Here is a 5,993-nt window from a genome sequence, read left to right as displayed (position 1 = left end):
AAAAGGTCCTTTGCGCTATATATTATTATTCCTAAAATTGCTTCACTTTGTTAAAAATTGCATTGATCTGTTGGTCTGTGTAGTAGCTAATACAGGATGTTGCTGCTTAAACGTATGTATAATGTATATTCATTGATTCACTCGTATACCAAAATTCATTTGAATTGAAAAATGTTGCTTTTCGCATCAAATATTGATATGCAATTCAAATGTGATTAATTTTTATTAATTAATTATAAAGTCTCGAATTAATTCGATTAAAATCAAGTCCCACCACTAGGAAAAATACAACAGAAATTGCACAACACTGCAGAGAGCTGTGTGTATGGTTGAAACAGCAACTTATTGATATGATAGTGATTATGAAAATGTGCCTTATTTTTGTATGTATTTTTGCTACAATAAATAAAACATTTTAACACAAAAAAGCACCAACCTGTGGTTATGTGTGGGAAAAGACAACATAACTGTGAAGCCTCATCAACAAGCTCTACAGTATCTATGAGCAATAAATGGCTTAAAGGGGAACCATCTTGTCCTCCTGCATTCTTACTGATGCACACCACGGTGATGTCCAGCCTCCTATAACCAAGCCTAGAGAGAGACAACCCTACAAGTGGTCCTTCAAGCTGGAGGAGTGAACATATGGCTGAAGGAATGTCAACTCTACCCCATGGAGCTCTCCCTCCTCAATGCCAAATCCATCCACCTACTGTAAGCACCTAGAGGGCTATGAAGTTGGCTATGGACATTTACATTTACATTTAGTCATTTAGCTGACGCTTTTATCCAAAGCGACTTACAGGTTCTGTAAGACAGGACATCAGGAAGGGCACAACTCTATCAGCTGAGTAACAATGTTCATCAAAGTGTTGAGTGCTACAGTGTAGGTTATATTAGGACAAGTGCAAGGCGGCTACGTGGCGTAGTGGGCAAGGCGCTCGCCACAAAATCTGGAGACGCTGGGCTCGCCTGTTCGAGCCCAGCGCTCCACATTTGCTTTCAGTTTAGCTGGTCGTCCGTACTAATACACATTGGCCGTATTAGGGGGTGGGAAACTGATGGGTGGGGATCTGGCGTTGTGGACAGCGACTCCTACAGGTCGGTTGGTGCGCCTGCGCAGTATAATCAGGAAGTGTCGGGGGCAGCGTGAGCCTCCCACGCGTTACTCCTCGCCACTGAGAGATCGAGCTGCGCAGGTGAAAAGATGCGACTGCTGTTACCTCAAGTACCGGAGGGGACTTGTGCTATGTATGACTTAGTCCACATTGCAGCCGGCTTGTGGGAGGCAAGAAACAGCGTTCGTGACAGGGGAGGGTTGAATTGGATGATACGAAATTGGGATGGGAGAAAATGTAGAAAATGGGAGAAAAAGTGGATCAAAAAAAATATTAGGACAAGTGCATGACAGTAAGGTTAGCTAGGGTTAGATATATTTATTATTATATATATTTTTTTCATTTCAGATAATGGTTGAAGAAGTGCGTCTTTAGTCGACGGCGAAAGATTGGACAGGTTTCGGCTGTCTTAACTGTGGTGGGAAGTTCGTTCCACCATTGTGGGGCAAGGACTGAGAAAAGGCGGCTTCTCCTTGATGACCCTCCCGGAGCTCGGATAGGAGCAGGTCTGAGGCGGCCAGAAGATGCAGAGCGTAGGGGTCTTGAGGGTGTGTAGTTGGAGACCATTGACCGGAGGTAGGCGGGAGCGGTTCCCTTTGCTGCACGGTATGCCATGAACTTAACAGCATTTTTTGGATCAACCTACCTGTGTGAGTTTGCTTTCTCTCACATGAAGATCATCAAGTCCAAGTACAGAACCACATTGACAGATGACCATCTTGTGGACTGCCTGAGGCTTGCAACCTGCTCCTACAACCCAGACTTTGAAAAACTAGCTTCCTCTTCCCAGTGCCAGCGTTCTCACTAAGGTAGAGACTGACATTTAATTATACTAATAAAAAAAGATAAAGGAGAACTATCAGTGACTGTTGACAGACTTTTTTGTGGAATTGTTTTTTGATTGTATTCCACTTTTGCTTTGGCAATGTAAACATGTTTTCTTTTCATTTAATTGACTGTGTGTGTGTTGTTAGTTGCAATGTGACAGCTCTGTTTACACATCATTCCTATTCCCTTTTAATTGTACATATATCATTTTTGTTTTGATTGTATTGTTCCACTTTTGCTTTGGCAATGTAAACATATGTTTTCTCATGTCCATTGAATTGAGTGTGTGTGTTGTCAGTGTGTATGCAGAGTGTGAAATAAATGGGCCATGCTGCCTGCATGCCCAACGTGAGAAGTTACAGTCTTGTCATTCTTGTAATTCCTACACTACACCGTTACAATGATATATAAAATATCATATTATATTATATACCCATTCAATATGCACATGACAGAAAATATTATATGCCATATAATATTTTCTGTCATGTGCATATTGAATGGGTATTACTAATACTATTACTACTAATACTAGGTCAAATTTGGGCTGGTAGCTCTCGGCTAGGTGGCAAATTAAAAAGTAGATCTTGGTTCAAAAAAGGTTGGGCACCCCTGGTATAGGAGGTCAATTTGTAAGAGATAAGCAGTAAGTTGGTTGGATACAGCATGTTCAAGTGTTTTAGAAAGGAAGGAGAGAAGAGAGACAGGACGATAGTTGCCTATGACGGTGGGGTTCATGGTTGGTTTTTTTATGTGCGGTGTGACTCTGGCTTGTTTTAGGGAGGTGGGACATGTAACTACAACTACAGAATGCACACATAATAACCCACATGAGTGCCATAGGGCTGACCTCGACTAGTCGAATAGAATAGAATAATTTAATTTGAACACACTGACTAGACAAATATCAAGATGTATCCATCACAGTGGACCAACTGCATGCTTTCGCAGAGGACAACAAGCCTTCAGTCGACTCCTTCAGACATTAAGCACCCCCTACAGCCCAAATGGAATGATCAAAGTCGACTATACAAATCCTTAGTCGGGGACAGGCCTAGAGTGCCAAGAGAAAGAGCATGAAAGAGATGAAGAGGAAGAGCATGAAATGGAAGTGTCTGAGCCCCCTGACCACAGTCGACCCCTCTGCAATGGAACCCAACAGCCTTCGACATCTGCTGATCAGAGAGCAAGAGAGCATCCCAGAACTCAGCCAAGCTGGCATCATTAAACAGCTCTTTGAAACAATGGAAATGGTAAAGCAGCAAGGAGAGGTGTTCACGGAGCAACATGAAGCTTCCAGCCCCGAAAGCAGTCCCTCCTCCTTGCCCGGTCACCCAAATATTCCCCTCCCGGCACTAGACTACCACCCTAGTGAACCCAATCAGAACCTAATTGGTCACTCTCAGTCTCACCAGTTATCCGCCATGAACTTACAGCAGTAGCGTGGGATCAGCCCGGGGACTTTCACAGGAGAAATGTGCACATAGCTAGCCGCTCCCCGCCTTTACCAACAAGATCGCCCCCCCTCCTTCAGTCCATCCCCAAGTGGTCTAGTCACATAACCCAGTCCTTCATTGGCCCGCACCTTCTCGCCCTCCAGCTTCCCATTCCTCCATGCCTTTGCATCATCCCCTCCCCCATCATCAGCCAGTTTTGTCTAATGCTTCACCTTCCCGCCCTTCAATGCAACTCTATTCTCTATTCTTATTCGTGACTTTTGTTTTTGACTACCTAAATGTTTACTGTTTACTGTGAGCGATCTGTAGTGCAGAATTTCCCTTGGGATAAATAAAGGATTTCTATTCTATTCTATTCTATTCTATTCTATTCAATCTCATCTTTCAGCTTCTTATTGGCCTGCCTCCTCTCAGGCCCCCCTTACCCCTCAGCCCAGATCCTTGTACTCCTCCGGAGAAGCTGCAGCACTCCATGGTGGTCGATCCACACATTACAGGCCAGTCAAAGTTCCTAGATTTTCGGACTTCACATCAATCAAATTCAGTCAGCAGCTCATAGTCTACAGCTTGATGTAGAACCAGAGGACTTGGCTCTCAGAACAGTAAGGCAAAGAGGGGAGGTACTTTAGGGGGCCACTGTTTCGTTCAAGGTGAGCTCTGCTTCCAGCCTGGGCCTACTGTGGGCCCTTCCCTCCTTGGAGTGGTGACATAAAGAGCATGTTTCATCAGGTTCAACTCTTGACCCAAGATAAGCCCCTCTTACTGTCACGAATGTGCCTACTATATTTTGTGTTATTATTTGGTTACAGTGCCATGTTTGGTCACTAAGTGGCGCTCCTTGTTTGTACTTGAGGTAACAACAGGTTTAATTTGATTTCACTTGAGCCAGTGACTCACTTCACTTCCTGTCTACCTGCCAAGTTGCTGTACTCTGTCGTCTACTCTAAGCCATCCTAGTTTGTCAAAGTGGGCAGGGGTGAGGTGGGTTTTAGGAGTAAGGTCAAGCAGTAGTCTGACCAGTTTGTTTTGTGACGTTTGTGGTCTTGTTTTTAGGGCCTTTGAGGGGCTTTGGTACCATGAGGTGCAAGCATAGTCGTAGTACCATTGAATGAGTGCTCCTGTTAGAGTCTTCAAGGTATTCTTGTTTACCAGAGAGGAGATCCGGTACAAGAATCTTGTTCGTTGGTTGACTTTTTTTATTACATTGGTTGCCATTTTGTCACAGGAAAAATGTGCCTCTAGGATGGAACCCAGGTAGGTAATTTCATCTTTCCTTGTAACAATATTGTCACCCACTGTAACAGAGAAGCCGTTGGCCTTGCTGAGTTTGTTATTTGATCCAAAGAGAATGGACTCAGTTTTTCCCAGGTGTAATGATAGTTTGTTATCAGCGAGCCAGGTGCAGATTCTGCCGAGTTCATAGCTGAGGGCTTTTTCAACCTGCAACTTGTCCCTCTCAGAGACCAGCAGGGCTGAGTCGTCCACGAACAGGAACAAGTTGCAGTCACAAGCTGAATTTGCATAAATTAGGAACAGTAACAGTCCTAGTATGTTTCCTTGTGGAACACCACAGTTCACTGGGAGGGGGGGGGGGCAGTGTACCGTTCACCTCCACCATCTGTTCTCTCCCCTCCAGGTAGGATTGCATCCAGCTCACTGATGAACTATCAAAACCAATTGCTTTTAGCTTGTCAATCAGAATGGAGTGATTGACAGTGTCGAAAGCCTTTTGGAGGTCCAGCATGACCATGCCGCAGTATTTGCCCGAGTCCACCTCGTGTTTGATGTGGTCGTTCAAATAGAGAAGGCATGTGTCAGTGGAATGGGATGATCTGAAGCCAGATTGGAATTCGTAGATTAGCTTTTTTCCCCCGCAAGGTACTTTTCGACCTGTTTGTAGACCACTTTTTCCATAACTTTCGATATGGAGGTAAGAATAGAAACAGGGCGGTAGTTGCCTGGGTCTAATTTGCTTTTTTTGTGCAGGGGGGTCACTCTCGCAATTTTTTTTTTATCTTTGGGGACGTGTCCCTGTTTTATGGAGAGGTTTATTATGTGGGTGCTGAGTCTCTGAGGAATTTGGAGGGGATATTGTCATGGCCAGTGGCCTTGTTAGGTTGGAGGGCGCTCAGTTTTTTATAACACCTCATCCGTTGTTACAATTTCGAGTTTGAAGTCGTCTTTGCGAACCCCTAGGTTTTTGTAGTAGGCTAGGATGTGTTTTTACTTTACTTTACATTACTTATGTGTGTGTGTGTGTGTGTGTGTGTGTGTGTGTGTGTGTGTGTGTGTGTGTGTGTGTGTGTGTGTGTGTGTGTGTGTGTGTGTGTGTGTGTGTGTGTGTGTGTGTGTGTAGAAAAAATATGTATGTAAAAATTTTACATACAAATTTTACATTGTAAAATATGTATATGGCCATAATAATAGTGTATAACTAACGCGAGACTTCACAATCAGCCCCCCATCTCGCTCTAAATAGAAACCAACCGGCTGTTGTCTTCAGTCCAAACCCAGGAACTGAAAGTGAAATGTAACTTAACACCCCTCTCATCCTCCTCTCCTCCTCCCCTCCTGCTCTCCTCTCAGAACT

The sequence above is a fragment of the Notolepis coatsorum genome, assembly GCF_963971535.1.
Source record: "Notolepis coatsorum genome assembly, chromosome: 6".
In the NCBI taxonomy this organism is placed as follows: Eukaryota; Metazoa; Chordata; class Actinopteri; order Aulopiformes; family Paralepididae; genus Notolepis; species Notolepis coatsorum.
The sequence above is the reverse complement of the archived record's forward strand: the minus strand, read 5'-3'. Positions refer to the sequence as shown.